Below are 17711 nucleotides of genomic sequence, written 5' to 3' on the forward strand. Positions count from 1 at the left end.
CCATCTTAGGTTGGTCATAACTTTCCTTCCAAGGAGTAAGCGTCTTTTAATTTCATGGCTGCAATCACCATCTGCAGTGATTTTGGAGTCCAAAAAAATAAAGTCTGACACTGTTTCCACTGTTTCCCCATCTATTTCCCATGAAATGATGGGACCAGATGCCATGATCTTCATTTTCTGAATGTTGAGCTTTAAGCCAACTTTTTCACTCTCTTCTTTCACTTTCATCAAGAGGCTTTTGAGTTCCTTTTCACTTTCTGCCATAAGGGTGGTGTCATCTGCATATCTGACGTTATTGATATTTCTCCTGGCAATCTTGATTCCAGCTTGTGCTTCTTCAGCCCAGCATTTCTCATGATGGACTCTTCATATAAGTTAAATAAGCAGGGTGACAAGATACAGCCTTGACGTACTCCTTTTCCTATTTGGAACCAGTCTGTTGTTCCATGTCCAGTTCTAATTGTTGCTTCCTAACCTGCATATAGGTTTCTCAAGAGGCAGGTCAGGGGGTCTGGTATTCCCATCTCTTTCAGAATTTTCCACAGTTTATTGTGATCCACACAGTCAAAGGCTTTGGCATAGTCAATAAAGCAGAAATAGATGTTTTTCTGGAACTCTCTTGTTTTTTCCATGATCCAGCAGATGTTGGCAATTTGATCTCTGGTTCCTCTGCCTTTTCTAAAACCAGCTTGAACATTGGGAAGTTCACAGTTCACGTATTGCTGAAGCCTGGCTTGGAGAATTTTGAGCATTACTTTACTAGCGTGTGAGATGAGTGCAATTATGTAGTAGTTTGAGCATTCTTTGGCATTGCCTTTCTTTGGGATTGGAATGAAAATGGACCTTTTCCAGTCCTGTGGCCACTGCTGAGTTTTCCAAATGTGCTAGCATATTGAGTGCAGCACTTTCACAGCATCATCTTTTAGGAATGAAATAGTTCAAATGAAATAGCTCAACTGTAATCCCATCACGTCCACTAGCTTTGTTCGTAGTGATGCTTTCTAAGGTCCACTTGACTTCACATTCCAGAATGTCTGGCTCTAGGTGAGTGATCACACCATCGTGATTATCTTGGTCATGAAGATCTTTTTTGTACAGTTCTTCTGTGTATTCTTGCCTCCTCTTCTTAATATCTTCTGCTTCTGTTAGGTCCATACCATTTCTGTCCTTTATTGAGCCCATCTTTGCATGAAATGTTCCCTTGCTATCTCTAATTTTCTTGAAGAGATCTCTAGTTTTTCCCATTCTGTTGTTTTTCTCTGTTTCTTTGCATTGATCACTGAGGAAGGCTTTCTTATCTCTCCTTGCTATTCTTTGGAACTCTGCATTCAAATGGGTATATCTTTCCTTTTCTCCTTTGCTTTTTGCTTCCCTTCTTTTCACAGCTATTTGTAAGGCCTCCCCAGTCATTGTGCTTTTTTGCATTTCTTTGCCATGGGGATGGTCTTGATCCCTGTCTCCTGTACAATGTCACAAACCTCCCTCTATAGTTCCTCAGGCACTCTGTGTATCAGATCTAGTCCCTTAAATCTATTTCTCACTTCCACTGTATAATCATAAGGGATTTGACTGAGGTCATACCTGAATGCTCTAGTGGTTTTCCCTACTTTCTTCAATTTAAGTCTGAATTTGGCAATAAGGAGTTCATGATCTGAGCCACAGTCAGCTCCCGGTCTTCTTTTTGCTGACTGTATAGAGCTTCTCCATCTCTGGCTGCAAAGAATATAATCAACCTGATTTCGGTGTTTACCATCTGGTGATGTCCATGTGTAGAGTCTTCTCTTGTGTTGTTGGAAGAGGGTGTTTGCTATGACTAGTGTGTTCTCTTGGCAAAACGCTATTAGCCTTTGCCTTGCTTCATTCCATATTCCAAGGCCAAATTTGCCTGTTACCCCAGGTATTTCTTAATTTCCTCCTACTTTTGCATTCCAGTCCCCTATAATGAAAAGGATATCTTTTGGGGGTGTTAGTTCTAAAAGGTCTTGTAGGTCTTCATAGAACCGTTCAACTTTAGCTTCTTCAGCATTACTGGTTGGGGCATAGGCAATTCAATCAATTTAATTCAATTAAATTGTACTTAAAGTTAAAAAAAATAACTTGGAAAATTAAGGAATCCTCTATAACTAAGAGCTAGTATGATACTAGAATCTTTCACATTAACATTAGAATATTGCTGTCAATAGTATTAACTCCTTCATTTGAAACATCTGGTCAAAAAAAATTTTTTTCAAAGAATAATGTAGCAATGAAAAGAAAGAATCTATGTTTTTGTGCTGTTTTGTTTATGCAAATCTATACCTGAATGATTTCATCTAGAAAATCCAAGCAATGATTTGGAAAATTATAAAAATTAAATTGATGATTTCAGTAAAGTGGATCAAGATCAGGGTTGGTAAACAATTCTCTGCAGGCCAAATCAGCTTACTGACTGTATTTGTAAATAAAGTTTTCTTAGAACATAACCATGCCCATTCCTTTAGGTGTCATCTATGACTGCTTTTACAGGCAGAGTTGGAGTACTTGTGCCAGAGACTCTATGGCCTTCCAAAGTCTAAGATATTAATATTTAGCCCTTTATAGAAACATTTGATAACGCTGATGAAGATAAATATTTGATAATCAAAAATTTTAACCAGCAATTAATAGTTCCAGAAAGAGATAACAAAGAAAGATACAGGGAGGGTGATTTCTTGGACCTGAATCCTATGGGTTTTCAGATTATATATAAGGACTGTCTGATTACTCCATAGAAAGAAAAACAGTAAGCCAGGCAAGATCATAATGATACTTCAGACCTATATTCAGATCTTTTTTCCAGAGAAGGAAAAAGGTTACATATAAAATTTGCAGGGTATTTAAACCTACAGGTATTCAGGGTATTTCTAGAAGATCAACCTAGAAAATTAAAAGTCAATGAAATAATTCCAGCCTACAATTTAAAGTCAAGTCATGATTACACATATGAGGTCTTTAAATGCTTTACTCCTGATCTCTTAGAAAATACTCCACCTAAATTAGGAGGTAAATACCCAAATGGAACACATGAGATCCAATAGAGAAGTCAGAGGAAGAAAATTCTCAGGATGATGAAAACATGGTAATATTCAAAGCCATATGTGCAGTGGGTTTTGTGAATAAACAGGTCAGATGGGAGCAACGGAAACAGAGAGATCCAGGAAGGACATATCAAGGGAAAAATAGTAAAACTTATAGATGTATATTAAGTATTAGATCATATTGAAAATAATTTTACAGTACTTTGAAAGCATTTGGGTGCTGAGTTAGTGTTAAGTATATAGCAAAAAAAAATGAAGTGAGTGAGGTAACTCCAAGATAAAGAAAAACTCATACAAGAAATGAAGTGTTAGTGTCTTTAGTATAGAAATGAAGTGTGAAAGTTCTGACAATGACTCAACTGAGAGCAATATTTGCAAAACCATAAAAATGTAAACACTGAAATCTGATTTAACCAGGAAGTTGGATATTAGTATTTTAGGAGAATGGCTATAGAAGTGGAGTCCCAAAGGGAAGAACTCTACAAGGTAAATCCTCTTCTATAATGTAAGTCCATAAGTAAAGTTTAACAATGAAAAATAGACATGGTTCTGTAAACTACATTAGTTAGAAATGTGGAGACAATTTTTGAAAAGGATGATGGAGGGCAAAGGGAAGTGATAATGGGTGATGGAAAAAAGGGGGGCATTGTTATCACTAGCTGGGTACTACTATTAGAGATTTAGAAACAGAACAGAATTTGTCAATCATGATTCAGTAAAGCTGCAGAAAAGTAATATAAAATGAAATAAATAAAACCCAAACAAAGTATTGCTTAAGAATGCATGTTCTATATTTAAAAGGCCTATGTATAAACTGAACTTGACCAAATATTAACTGCAACTTTGAGTGACTAAATCTGTCTCAATTTTTTTCCTTTTTAATATAGGTATAATAAAAGTAACTACACAAGAGACATAATAGACAGTATATGAGCTAATACAGGTAAGACTTTTATTTTAAAAACAGATTTTATTTTGCTAAAATAGCAATTATGATTTTAAAGTAATAGGTATAAATGAGAAAACAGTATCTTTACAGTAGATCTACAAAAGAATAATCTGTATTAGTAATATCTAAGACCTATACAGTGTTAACAAACTGAAAGAGAGAAAAATTTTGAAAAATCCTGAATATGAAATCAGTCTATATAAAATTGCTATTAATTCTAATAATAAAGCTATGTTTTCTGGTTGTTGAATCAGACTATTTTATTTGAAGACAACTGTATACAACATTTATGAAAAAGGTGAATAGAATAATTTTCATAAAATTTTATAGACATTTAGAAGACTACTGGCCCTTAGAAATTTTTTCCTAGGAAGAAAATCTTAAACATAAAATAAAAAGGTTCTATGAACATCGACAATTTAGGTAATTTTAGAAATGTTTCTAAGAACCTAGTTTTTTTCAATTTGGTCTCTTACAGATTTCATAATTTATTATGTTATAATATTTACCATTGCATATTCACAACTCTTTTATAGATGTCAGATATCATTCCCATTATACCAATAAAATTTGTAAATTAACCAATAACTATAATTCCTGGTTATTAACAAATATTACTATCCTTTTGATGAGATGGGGAGAACTGCTTTAAAAATGTATATACATAATCTAAAAGCTTGGTCCAGAGATAAACACTTAAAACTGTGTGAAATAGTCCTGAACTCAAAGGAAAGTAAAATAGTTCAAAGATTTTTTCCTTTCTCTAAATAGAATAATTATTTTGAATACAGACTGACCTCATGGCAACCATTAACTTTCACTAAAAACTGAAGAATTTAACCACCCAGTGTGTGACATCAACAGGATTTCTAGTCTCAAAGTAGTTTGCCTAACTATACCCAGAAATACCACACCTGCACTTAAGAAAATGTCCTAGCATCATGGGAAAAAAGTCAAAGATCATGCGATCGCTGCTGGTTCAATCCTGCACTCATTACTATTATATGCACATCCAGTTAGTAATGATCCCCTCCCTGGCTTAACTGCAAAAGCATCCCCTTTTTCCAAGACACATTTTAGGATTTTCTAGAAAAAATGATGTAAAATTCCACACTTTCTCCTGACTAGCTAATCTTTTAAAAGGGACAGTATCAACCCACTTATATGGCATTGTAAAAGCATTTTCAAAACTTTTTCTTTCAAAACAGTTTCAGAGAACAAAAACAGTTGCATACTAGGGATAACTGAATAGCTCCCTACCAGAGACAAGAGAGTCGGAGAAGGCAATGGCAAACCACTCCAGTGTTCTTGCCTGGAGAATCCCAGGGACGGGGGAGCCTGGTGGGCTGCCATCTGGGGTCGCACAGAGTCGGACACGACTAAAGTGACTTAGCAGCAGCAGCAGCAGCAGAGACAAGAGAGTAACTGGACATAAAACAAGCTTCTTAGATAAAACTTAGCAGAAATGTATATACAGTTAATTGCTGGGGTGGACAAAATACGGTGGGACAATCTTGACTGGCCAGACACAAAATGGGGCAGCAGACATCTCACAGGTGGTGGAGATAGCATATCAGAATGATTACCAGCCAATGGCTCAGTGGGTAAATATTCGCCTGCAATGTAAGAGACACAGGAGACGTGGGTTTGATCCCTATGTCCAGAAGATCCCCTGGGGAAGGAAATAGCAATTCACTCCAGTGTTCTTGTCTGGAGATTCTCATGGACAGAGAAGCCAGGCTATAGTCCAAAGGGTCGCAAAGAGTCAGACACGACTGAGCAATTAAGCACACACCAGACCAGCCTGGAGCCCTGCTGAATGGATTTGAATTCCAGCTCTGCCACTTACTAGCCAGGTACTGAACAACAGATCTACCCATTGTGTGCCTTAGTTTAATCATCTGTATAATAGACACAACCCTAACACCAACTTCTTAGGACTGCAGCAAAGAATAAATTGACTCCTGCCTCTATTTAGATCATAGCAAACATCGTCTTCCAACAAAACAAGAGAAGGATCTACACATTGATATCACCAGATGGTCAACACTGAAATCAGATTCTTTGCAGTCAAAGGTGGAAAAGCTCTATACAGTCAGCAAAAATAAGACCAGGAGCTGGCTGTGGCTCAGATCATGAACTCCTTAATGCCAAATTCAGACTTAAATTGAAGAAAGTAGGGAAAACCACTAGACCATTCAGGTATGATCTAAATCAAATCCCTTACGATTATACAGTGGAAGTGAGAAATAGATTTAAGGGACTAGATCTGATAGAGTGCCTGAGGAACTATGGACGGAGGTTCGTGACATTGTACAGGAGACAGGGATCAAGACCATCCCCATGGAAAAGAAATGCAAAAAAGCACAATGGCTGTCTGAGCAGGCCTTATAAATAGCTGTGAAAAGAAAGAAAGCAAAAAAGCAAAGGAGAAAAGGAAAGATATACCCATTTGAATGCAGAGTTCCAAAGAATAGCAAGGAGAGATAAGAAAGCCTTCCTCAGCAATCAATGCAAAGAAATAGAGGAAAACAACAGAATGGGAAAGAATAGAGATCTCTTCAAGAAAATTAGAGATATTAAGGGAACATTTCATGCAAAGATGGGTTCAATAAAAGACAGAAATGGTACGGACCTAACAGAAGCAGAAGATATTAAGAAGAGGTGGCAAGAATACACAGAAAAACTATACAAAAAAGATCTTCACGACCCAAATAATCATGATGGTGTGATCACTCACCTAGAGCCAGACATCCTGGAATGTGAAATCAAGTGGCCTGAGGGAGCATCACTAAGAACAAAGCTAGTGGAGGTGATGGAATTCTAGTTGAGCTATTTCAAATCCTAAAAGAGGATGCTGTGAAAGTGCTTCACTCAATATGCCAGCAAATTTGGAAAACTCAGCAGTGGCCACAGGACTGGAAAAGGTCACTTTTCATTCCAATCCCAAAGAAAAGCAATGCCAAAGAATGCTCAAAATACCACACAATTGCACTCATCTCACACACTAGTAAAGTAATGCTCAAAATTCTCCAAGCCAGGTTTCAGCAATATCTGAACTATGAACTTCCAGATGTTCAAGCTGGTTTTAGAAAAGGCAGAGGAACCAGAGATCAAATTACCAACATCCACTGGATCATGGAAAAAGCAAGAGAGTTCCAGAAAAACATCTATTTCTGCTTTATTGACTATGCCAAAGCCTTTGACTGTGTGGATCACAATAAACTGTGGAAAATTCTGAAAGAGATGGGAATACCAGACCACCTGATCTGCCTCTTGAGAAACCTGTATGCAGGTCAGTAAGCAATAGTTAGACCTGGACATGGAACAACAGACTGGTCAAGGCTGTATATTGTCACCCTACTTATTTAACTTATATGCAGACTACATCATGAGAAACGCTGGGCTGGATGAAGCACAAGTTGGAATTAAGACTGCCGGGAGAAATATCAATAACTTCAGATATGCAGATGACACCACTGTCAACTACAAATTGGCACTTACCAAGAGCACTGACAGTGACTGAATAACAAATGCATTTGACATTTGTCTCTATGGAGACTGAATTCCATGCTGCTATGGCTGTTGTCCTTCAACAGTCCCTGAGGGAGTTCACGGTGGAGTGAGGTACTCTGTGCTCCCTGGGAATCTGGTGGGACAGGATTAATATAGCTGGGTGTTTTTAGGAACAGATTTTATGATCTCAATCCTTGCATCTCCTCATATCTAGAGAAGCACTAAATCCCTTCATGGTGACATCAGACCCTCATGACTAACAAAAAACCTTTTGTAAATTGAGTGCTTCATGGTATCGAACTCCCCCCTTCACCAAAATGTTAGATATTGACTTTCCCCTACTGCCGCTTTGGAGCAGTCTCTCAGAGCTATCTGAGACACTGCCTCCCGGGCTGCAGTTCTCATTTTGCCCCAAATAAAACTTAACTTGCAACTCTCAAGTTGTACATCTTTTTTAGTTGACACCACCTTTATGGCAGAAAGGGAAGAAGAACTAAAGAGCCTCTTGATGAAAGTGAAAGAGGAGAGTGAAAAAGTTGGCTTAAAGCTCAACATTCAGAAAACTAAGATCCTGGCATCTGATCCCATCACTTCATTGGAAATAGATGAGGAAACAGTGGAAACAGTGTCAGACTTTATTTTGGGGGGCTCAAAAATCACTGCAGATGGTGACTGCATCTTGTGACTGCATCTGGCTGGTGACTGCAGCCATGAAATTAAAAGATGCTTACTCCTTGGAAGAAAAGTTATGATCAACCTAGATAGCATATTAAAAAGTAGAGACTTTAAAGTAGTGCCAACAAAGGTCTGTCAAGTCAAGGCTATGGTTTTTCCAGTGGTCATGTACGGATGTGAGAGTTGGACTACAAAGAAAGCTGAGCGCAGAAAAACTGATGCTTTTGAACTATGGTGTTGGAGAAGACTCTTGAGAGTCCCTTGGACTGTAAGGAGATCCAACCAGTCCATCCTAAAGGAGATCAGTCCTGAATATTCATTGGAAGCACTGATGCTGAAGCTGAAACTCCAGTACTTTGGCCACCTGATGTAAAGAACTGATTCATCCGAAAAGACCCTGATGCTGGGAAAGACTGAAGGCAGGAGGAAAAGGGGATGACAGAGGATGAGATGGCTGGATGGCATCACCGACTCAATGGACATGAGTTTGAGTAAACTCTGGGAGTTGGTGATGGGCAGGGAGGCCTGGAGTGCTGCAGTCCACAGGGTCACAAAGAGTCGGACACAACTAGTGACTGAATTGACTTGCTGACTGTGTTTAGAGTAAGAGTAGCTGGTAGAAAGAACATCCACATGGTCGACCAAAGGTATAATTTTCTTGTTCCTCAATTTGCTCCCGGTCTGTATCTGATTATTTCTTTTACCCTAGATTTGCTGCCCTGTGGCCTTTTTAGAGATTATTTCACATCTGTGTGAAATACTTCATATAAAAATTCAGGCAGAAAATTCATGTGAAAATTGACCTCCCTCAAACAAAGATTAACTGGTAAATGATTGCCAAGCACTTGGAACCCCTTAAGTGTTCCAAAAACGTTGCTTGTTAACTCTCCTCATCCTGAGAAGGGCCAGCTGATGACAATCCTAGGCTGAAGTATCTCATGTCATATAAATAGTGAATACAAAGTTTTTGTCAAATTTCCAATTTGCAAGCGGCCAGAGGGCACACTAAGAAGACAGTCACAGAAGAGCATTGCATTCTGCACCTGGCATGAGATTAGTGGCTGCTTCAGGGAGATGTTATTTCCAGCATTTGGTTTTCAATTTGACTTATTTTTTCACATTTTTCACATCTGACTATTTAAGGGAGCCTCACATAGCAATCTTCTTGTCATATAAGAAGATCATATGGTGAAAGACAATATTATCTGAGAAAAATCTGGACTGAGACTATGGAAAAAAATTAATATTTTTTGTGTGTTTAGTAAGTCTTGCAGATGACATCACATTGACAATTTTTATTGTCTTATAATCCTTTAGGAGAGATACTTAATGGTCCCAATGGTATCTTCAGCAGAAGTACACAGTGAAATCTGAAAGCAAGCTGTTTCATGGTATTGTGAATTGCACAGGAGAACCATCGAGAGATAAATATTCATAAGTCATTAACAAATTCCAGATAAGTTCATGATTATTCATCATAACAGCACATGTACTCAATTTTATATGAATTATTCATTGGCTTTGTTTATGAACATCTTTAACTGATTAATGGTAAATCTTGATGAATATTCCTGAATTGTTCAAACCAAAGCACAGATCATAATGAATGAAGTCATGCATTGCTTTTCAGGAGTGTGAGATGAATAGCTGATACTGGGAAAAAAATAAGAAATTTCAATGGTTTTGCAAATATGTCTGGTTTGGAAATCTTAGGGCTTAGCTTTTGATTAGTAACACATTGACAATCAACATCCTACTCTTTAAGCTATGAGTTTTGGCTTCAGACTCAGAAAAGGTGATGCAATATGGTGCCAGGAAACATGCCTCAAGCACTTTAGACTTTCTTTGGTCCAGTTTTCTGAAACCAGGCCTCAGCTTTTCAATAGGTAGATCATCTGTTTAAGTAGCTTCTTCAACTATGACATTTAATTCTAATTTATCCAATAATATTAATTTTATTTGTGTTTTACTGTGGCATGAATGCTAAGTTGCTTCAGTCACGTCTGACTTTGTGCAACCCTGTAGACTGCAGCCCTCTAGGCTCCTCTGTCCCTGGGATTTTCCAGGCAAGAATATTGGTCTGGGTTGCCATACCCTCTTCCAGGGGATCTTCCCCACTCAGGAATAGAACCCAGTCTCCTGCATTGCAGGCAAGTTCTTTACCATCTGAGCCACCAGGGAAGTCCTTTACTCGTGTAGTAACTATAGAAATTACTATGAGTTATACCCTCCTAACAGATCTTTAAGTGTATACTGCAGAACTGTTAATTCTAGGCATGATAACATACAGCAGATCTCTAGAATGTATTCAGCATGCATTACTGAAACTTCACACCCATTGCTTAGAAGCTCCCCATTTCCCCTTCTCTCCTAGCCCTGGCAACCACTATTCTGCTCCCTACTTGTATTAGTTTAACTATTCTGGATATCTCATATAAGTGAATTCATGCCATATATATCCTCCTGTGGCTGGCTTATTTCACTTAGTATAATGTTTTTACAATTCATCCATGTTTTCGCATATTGCACAATTTTCTTATTTTTTAAGGCTGAGTAATAGTCCATTGTATTTTTATATCACATATCCACTGACGGATATTCAGGTTGGTTTCCATATCTGGCTACTGTGACTAGTATTGCAATATGGAAATGCTACTATCTCTTCGAGACCCTAATTTCAATTATTTAAATAAATACCCAGAAGTGGGATTGCTAAATCATGAGGCAGTTTTGTTTTTCATCTATTGAGGATCCCCATACTATTTCCCAAAGTGGCATCACCATTTTTGCATTTCATCCAAAAGTTTACAAGGGTTGCAATTTCTCCACATCCTGGACAATACTCATCTTTTCCTTTTAATATCCATCCTAACAGGGATGAAGTGATACCTCATTGTAGCTATAATTTGTATTTCTCTAATGGTTAATGATGTTTAATGCCTTTTCAAAAACCTGTTGACCATCTGTATGGCTTCTTTGGAGAAATGTTTATTCATGTCCTCAGTTCATTTTTAATGCTATTGGTAGTTGTTTCCATCTACTCATTGTTTCTTTTTCTCTGAAGAGTTTTAGTTTGACTGAAAGACATAATATTGTTCAGTTCAGTTCAGTCGCTCAGTTGTGTCCGACTCTGTGACCCCATGAATTGCAGCACACCTGGCCTCCCTGTCCATCACCAACTCCCGGAGTTCACTCAGACTCACGTCCATCGAATCAGTGATGCCATCCAGCCATCTCATCCTCTGTCGTCCCCTTCTCCTCCTGCCCCCAATCCCTCCCAGCATCAGAGTCTTTTCCAGTGAGTCAACTCTTCACATAAGGTGGCTAAAGTACTGGAGTTTCAGCTTCAGCATCATTCCCTCCAAAGAAATCCCAGGGCTGATCTCCTTCAGAATGGACTGGTTGGATCTCCTTGCAGTCCAAGGGACTCTCAAGAGTCTTCTCCAACACCACAGTTCAAAAGCATCAATTTTTCGGCGCTCAGCTTTCTTCACAGTCCAACTCTCACATCCATACATGACCACAGGAAAAACCATAGCCTTGATTAGACGGACCTTTGTAGGCAAAGTAATGTCTCTGCTTTTGAATATGCTATCTAGGTTGGTCATAACTTTCCTTCCAAGGAGTAAGCATCTTTTAATTTCATGGCTGCAATCACCATCTGCAGTGATTTTGGAGCCCAGAAAAATAAAGTCTGACACTGTTTCCCCATCTATTTTCCAGGAAGTGATGGGACCAGATGCCATGATCTTCATTTTCTGAATGTTGAGTTTTAAGCAAACTTTTTCACTCTCCTCTTTCACTTTCGTCAAGAGGCTTTTTAGTTCCTCTTCACTTTCTGCCATAAGGCTGGTGTCATCTGCATATCTGAGGTTATTGATATTTCTCCCAGCAATCTTGATTCCAGCTTGTGCTTCTTCCAGCCCAGCATTTCTCATGATGGACTCTTCATATAAGTTAAATAAGCAGGGTGACAATATACAGCCTTGATGTACTCCTTTTCCTATTTGGAACCAGTCTGTTGTTCCATGTCCAGTTCTAACTGTTGCTTCCTGACTGCATATAGGTTTCTCAAGAGGCAGGGCAGGTGGTCTGGTATTTCCATCTCTTTCAGAATTTTCCACAGTTTATTGTGATCCACACAGTCAAAGGCTTTGGCATAGTCAATAAAGCAGAAATAGATGTTTTTCTGGAACTCTCTTGCTTTTTCCATGATCCAGCAGACGTTGGCAATTTGAAAGTCCATACTATCCAAAGTGATCTATAGATTCAAAGCAATCCTTATCAAAATCTCAATGGTATTTTTTATAGTAGAAAAAACAATCTAAACTACATTTGGAAACACAAAATATCCAAATAACCAAAAAATTTGGAGAAGGAAGAACAAAGTTGAAGGCATCACATTTACTTATTACAAGATGTACTGCAAAGATACAGTAATTAAAGAAGTATGGTATTAACATAAGGAAAGGCATTCACATCAATGGAACAACATATAGAAAACCCAGAAATAAATCCATGTATCATATGGTCAATCGATCTTTGACAAGGGTGCTAAAAACGCACAATGAGGAAAGATTAGCTTTTTAGAAAAATTGATATCCACATACTTAAAAGTGGATTGGGCCTTAATCTTACATCATAAACAAAAATCAACTTAAAATTGATTAAAGACTTAATTCCCCAGACTCCAAAGCTTCTATATGAGTACACAGACATAAAAGCTCATGACACTGGTCTGGCAATGTTTCACAGATAAAACACCAAGGCAAGAACAACAAAATGAAAATAGACAAAAAGAGGGGTATACCAACAAAATTCTTGAACATCAAAAATAACCTTATTTTTTCATAAGAATTGAAGTTTCTAGATGAGAGATTATTTTAAAGCCAGTCAATGAAGCAGATTAAAAAATGGAAAAATTTAAAGAGAAAATAGTCTGTTTTTTTCCTATGTTAAAATCTTGTAGAGTTCTTGTACATATTTATGTGTATTCATGAGTCAATTTTCATATATATTTTCTTATTTCAGTATTTTTAACCTGACCTTTGATATTTTACTACAATAACATTTTATGATGGAACTGGAAAATAACATTCTGGTATTAGTAATTCAAATGGCACTAAAATACTAAAGGCAGAGTTATTTTGTGGCATAGACTTTAGTCAGAGTTTACTACTAAGCTATTATTAGAAAAGTCCACTGAATCAGAGCAAGTCTGAGAATGAAGGCAGATACTTTGGGAAGTCTGGATAAAGGAAAAAACTGGATTATAAAACGAAATAAGTAGAAAAACCAAGTGAAAACATGAAACAGGGAATCTAGGAGGAACATTTTACTGAAGTTAGATATTTATTATTCTTGATTTTTATGTTTTAAAAAGTAAGCACAAGGGATAAATCACAAGCCCTAGAATGAAATTTTCCTTTGAATAAATGGCTTACTTCTAAAGTTTCTGTGGATGCTCTGAACCAGATAAACTGCTTGACTGTTCCAAAAATATAAGTACATTCTTCTTAGACCAACCAAATTGCCACACCATATCTCTTGGTATTAATTTTGTTAAGCTAGTGATCCCCAATCAGGTGTATATATTCCAATCATCTGTATGGCTTTTTGAACACATATACACTTTGAGTGAGAATTCTGAGGGAGAGGTGTATGTCTGGGTTAACATGTTCCACAGATGATTATAATCCCTACAGCAGTTTCCAATGTGTTCATATCACATGTGGTAGACTATTTCCATTACTGACCTTATTCTGCTCCCCACCTAGTGTTCATGTTTTTTGACCTAAAACCAAACAGAACTCTCCCACTATTACTACGGATTTAGGCATAAGACTTGCTTTGGTCGATGGAATATTGGCAAGTATTTTAAAAGCAGGGCTTTGCAAAGTATTTGGAAGCTTTCCATTGTGCCCTTGCATCTCTGTCCGCACTGAGAGAATATGCTCAGCCTAGACATTTAAGGGCGAATGGTGAGAGCCAGCTGCACCAGCTTACCACAGCTAACCTACATCAGTTTATAGCTGGTTGATTACTAGATCTGAGAATAAGTCCAGCCGGAATGAACAGAACTGACCAGCTAAGTCCAGGTTAAATCAATGAACTACATGTTCACGGGCGAATAACTGCTTATTGTTTTAAGCCATTCAGTGTTCATATATTGCATAATTCAGCATTAGACTCTCAAAAGAAAGTCAGTATACCATTTTAAGCAATAAATTATTTTAGCTAGATTCCAATTTATATTTCCAATTTCAATTCTTTGGAAAAGTCCAAGGTAGAACGGGAGAATTATGGAAAATAGAATTAGATACTGAGCATATTTCACGAGAAATATTTTAACTTAGTGATTTTGGTCATATGACCCACCAAATACGATGACCACATGATATACGCAAATACTTTAATCCCTTGTTATCCCATTATAAATGCCACATAATATCCATTGAGTCTATTAAAATCTGTATCTAAAAATAAGCTACATAAACATTAATGGAGTAATATGTAACATTTAAGAATTATTTTATTCATTGATCTATTACTTTTTAAGAATAATGTTTTTGTTACTCTACTATATACAAATATATGTTAATTATGATACACATATACTATATATGTGCAAATATATAAGCACATGAAAGAAACAGCATAAGACAACAATAAAGATAAGAAAATTACTTATCTTACCTCTCAAAAGATAAACAATCTTAATATTAGAAAGCATATTCTCCATTGTATATCATGCTATTTGATCACAGTTGTTTTCCAAGTTTTTAGAAAATAACGTCATGAATCTGTTTGGCTATAATTATTAATATTCCATTTTTTTCAATAGCACTTTAATGACTCATACATTTGTATGTATGTAAAGAAGATATACTGTGTATTAAGAGATGCATTATAAAGAGATGGCACATTGCATATGGGGAGAAAATATATTATCATGTACAGATAATTATGTATATATCACAGAAAAAAGAAAGATTCAAATGTAGCCTAATATATTCCAGTTCAAGAGTACAATGAGGAACAGAAATCAGCCTAAAAAAAGGAAAAAATCTGAGAAGGGAAAGTCAGAGAAGTAAGAAGAAAATCAGAAAAGTGTGATGTCCTGTAAATTGTAGAAGCCAGTGTTCCAAAAAGAGGGTGCAGTCAACTGGATTGTCTGTTGCTATTCATGAAAGTCATTAACCTTCATGGAGCCACCATGAAAGAGGTACTCACTTCTCCACTCTGGAAAACATAACACAGAAGACATAAGAGAGAATAAGGAGACTGAAACACTAAATATAGTGGAACATACAGAAATCTATCAAAGATAACTTCCTCTGTCTCCAATAGATTATCCAATTAGCTCCAGTGTCTTGGCCTACATAAACTGGGGATGGCGAAGAATGGTAGTACTAAATGGTCAGCAGTCACATGTGGATTTAAAATGTGAGAATCCAGAAATCTGGGATAAATGGAGACAGCAGAAGGTGCAGACAATACCAAAAGAGAAAGAAAGAAAAAAAAAAAGAAATGAAGGAAGGAAAGGGGGAATCTTAAATGTAAATATCAAAAATGTTACTGTGTCTTTCAGTTTATAGACTTAAAGTGTGCATTATATAATGTGTTATGTTATAGTGATGGAAAGCAGGGGTGATCTTGGAGGTGATCTTGAAAATTTTCTTAGAAATTTTGGTTTTTGACCTGAATTAGAAATGGTACTTAAACTACCTCTATAGCTTTCTTGCACAGAAAAAGCTGACACAGAACTTTATTTGGTGAGCTAGTCATATATATATATATATATATTTTACTTTATAGCTCCTATAAAAAGCAGAGTTCGAATTCTAGTAATCCAGAGTGTGCAGAGCATTTTGTGGAAACTATATGTGGCATCAGAAAAAAAGATGATGGAAGTGATAAAAACCTGTATCACAAAGAGTAGAGAATTTGAGTACAGCTACTTAGAATGCACTCTCCTACAAGAATTATGAACCCATGCCTCAAACTTGGATTCCTGAATTTTGGGTTTCAAATCATTCCAACTTGTCATTCAGTTCTGTAACTTTTTTTTTTTTTAATCAGTAATGATATTTGAAATTATAGACTTTAGAGATCTCAGGTTTCCTCATAACAATGCAAAAGAGAAGGAAAAGAGATGAAGGGTAAGAAAAAGGTATTTTTACAGCTAGCTAGGGCTGAGTGATATTTAAGATTTTACTTAAATGGCAGCTCCTATTTTATATATATATATATATATATACAGTGCTCACCTGCACTGTTGCAGTAATGTTGGTAGACTCTGGGAACACCATTAAGTACTGGTAGATGAAAAATTATTGAAGCATCAAGTTGAGATACATAATCTTTTAAGTCAAAGAGAAGGTCACTTCATCATCAGTGACAAGGGACAGAGAGACCATGTCCTGGGCAACATTTTCTGTCCAGTATCATCATATAAGAATAATCAAGCCATTTTCCTTTTTAATCTAATTTAACGCAGGTTTTAAAACAGGTTTTTGTTTATTTTTAAATTTTGTTTTAGGACAGACTGCTGTCTCCATTACATTTAGACTGATGTAACCGAAGTATTATGAGTCTGATCTACCGGTGGTATCAGGCTCTGACTGCCCAATTTCATTGTGGGATTGTCTCCTCAGGGCTATACATTTTAGACATCAACCACTATTGCAAATTGAAACAGAAAGGTTAAGAGGCAGCAGAAAAAGTAAAGTGTAGGATGACATATATAAACAAATGGTGGAAGTGCAGTTACACTCAAGCCAACAAAGTCATGGTCAGAAAACCATTTATCTGGCATGTAGTTGCTTATTCAATAGACAATTTTTCAAAGCAGGTAGATCTGTGGAAGAACTACTGTTAACTGTCTGAGAGCAAATAATGATGGAATTTAGGGAAACAACACTGTTTTCATCTCCATATATGCTCCTCAATAATTCTTTCCTATAAAATCCCCAGCTATGGTTTTTCCAGTAATCATGCATGGATGTGAGAGTTGGACTATAAAGAAAGCTGAACACAGAAGAATTGATGTTTTGAATTGTGGTGTTGGAGAAGACTCTTGAGAGTCCCTTGGACTGCCAACCAGTCTGTCCTAAAGGAAAGCAGTCCTGGGTGTTCATTGGAAGGACTGATGCTGAAGCTGAGACTCCAATATTTTGGCCACCTGACGCAAAGAGCTGACTCATTTGCAAAGACCCTGATGTTGGAAAAGACTGAAGGCAGGAGGAGAAGTGGATGACAAAGAATGAGATGGTTGGATGGTACCACTGACTCAATGGACATGAGTTTGAGAAAACTCTGGGAGTTGGTGACGGACAGGGAGGCCTGGCATGCTGCGGTTCATGAGGTCACAAAGAGTCAGATTTGACTGAGCAACTGAACTGAACTGAACTCCTTTTATTTCACTGATTGTCCCAGTATGAAAATTTTCAAGTTTTTGTTTCAAACTTTCTTTCAAGCTCTCTCTTTAATTTTGATTTTTAAAAATGTTTATT

General features: G+C 37.0%; 1 long non-coding RNA gene across 1 annotated transcript in view; it reads left to right on the forward strand.

Annotated features, from left to right (window-relative positions):
* The window catches only part of LOC105004517, a 13464-nt gene extending 3280 nt beyond the window's left edge, over nt 1–10184 (forward strand). The window contains exons 2-3 of the long non-coding RNA XR_827226.1: nt 3944–3999; nt 9514–10184. This is a non-coding gene — a long non-coding RNA (uncharacterized LOC105004517). The remainder of the gene's footprint in view (nt 1–3943; nt 4000–9513) is intronic.
* Nucleotides 10185–17711: the final 7527 nt, after the last annotated feature.

Source organism: Bison bison, unplaced genomic scaffold (assembly GCF_000754665.1).
Source record: "Bison bison bison isolate TAMUID 2011002044 unplaced genomic scaffold, Bison_UMD1.0 scf7180017864479, whole genome shotgun sequence".
In the NCBI taxonomy this organism is placed as follows: Eukaryota; Metazoa; Chordata; class Mammalia; order Artiodactyla; family Bovidae; genus Bison; species Bison bison.